We start from the raw sequence: 1,256 nt of genomic DNA, 5'->3' as shown, positions 1-1,256 counted from the left end.
ACACCACCCCCCTGCAACGCTACAGGCTTGGGGAAGAGTGGCTGGAAAGGTGCCCTGGGGGAAGAGGACCTGGAGGTGCTGGTCAACAGCCAGCTGAACATGAGTGTGCCCAGTGTGCCAGCAGCATCCCAGCTTGTATTAAAAACACTGTGGCCAGCAGGAGTAGAGAGGTGACATTCCCCTGTACTCGGCACTGGTGAGGCCACACCTTGAGCACTGTGTCCAGTTTTGGGCCCCTCACTACAAGAGGGACATTGAGGTGCTGGAGTGTGTCCAGTGAAGGGCAACGAAGCTGGTGAAGGGTCTAGAGAACAAGTCCTGCGAGGAACAGCTGAGGGAACTGGGGTTGTTTAGTCTGGAGATAAAGAAGCTCATGGGGGATTTTATCATTCTCTGCAACTACTTGAAAGGAGGTTGTAGCTATATGGGGGTTGGTCTGCTCTCCTAAGTAACAAGGGAAAAGACAAAAGGAAATGGCCTCAAGTTATGCCAGGGGAGATTTAGGTTGGCTATTAGGAAAAAATTCTTTACAAAAAGGGTTGTCAAGCATTGGATCGGGCTGCCCAGGGAGGTGGTGGAGTCCCCGTCCCTGGAGGTGTTTAAAAGATGTGTAGATGTGGTGCTGAGGGACATGGTTTAGTGGTGACCTGGCAGTGCAGGGAGAATAGTTGGACTCGGTGATCTCAAAGGTCTCTTCCAACAAAACAATTGTGTGATTCTGTGATATTATTTACTGCTCAAGCACGCCAAAAATAATTCACAACCGAAAATCTATTTTGTGCACTAAACCAGTAACAAAATCTATTTTCCAGATAAGCAACTGTTACAGTAACAAGATCTATCTCTGAGATGAGCAGCTTTAACAGTTAAGACTCATGACTAGACAAATACATTTTAATCTTTCTTTTCCCAGAAACAGAAAGTAATTTCATTTCTTCAGGGATTATTTTTATCTAGTAAAAAAATGCCTTCTTGGATGGTTTCAACCAAAATTTAAGTTTCTTAAAAGTACACAGTTTAAAAATCACAATTGAAATAATAACCGAATTCATTGGTAGAATTCCCCAGCATTTCCATAAAGATAACGGCACAATATTCTTTCCACATATACATTTTGGGTAGAATTCTGGGTCTGGAGCTTTAAACACTAGAAAAAAATAGAACCAACTCACAAACATGCACTGCCAGCAGTTTTAACCTTTTTCCCATACTGAGGCTCCAAATACTGCCAGGGAATGGAATAATCAAATAATAAG

The sequence above is a fragment of the Buceros rhinoceros genome, unplaced genomic scaffold (assembly GCF_000710305.1).
Source record: "Buceros rhinoceros silvestris isolate BGI_N320 unplaced genomic scaffold, ASM71030v1 scaffold26379, whole genome shotgun sequence".
Lineage (NCBI taxonomy): Eukaryota > Metazoa > Chordata > Aves > Bucerotiformes > Bucerotidae > Buceros > Buceros rhinoceros.
Note: the sequence above shows the minus strand (reverse complement) of the source record.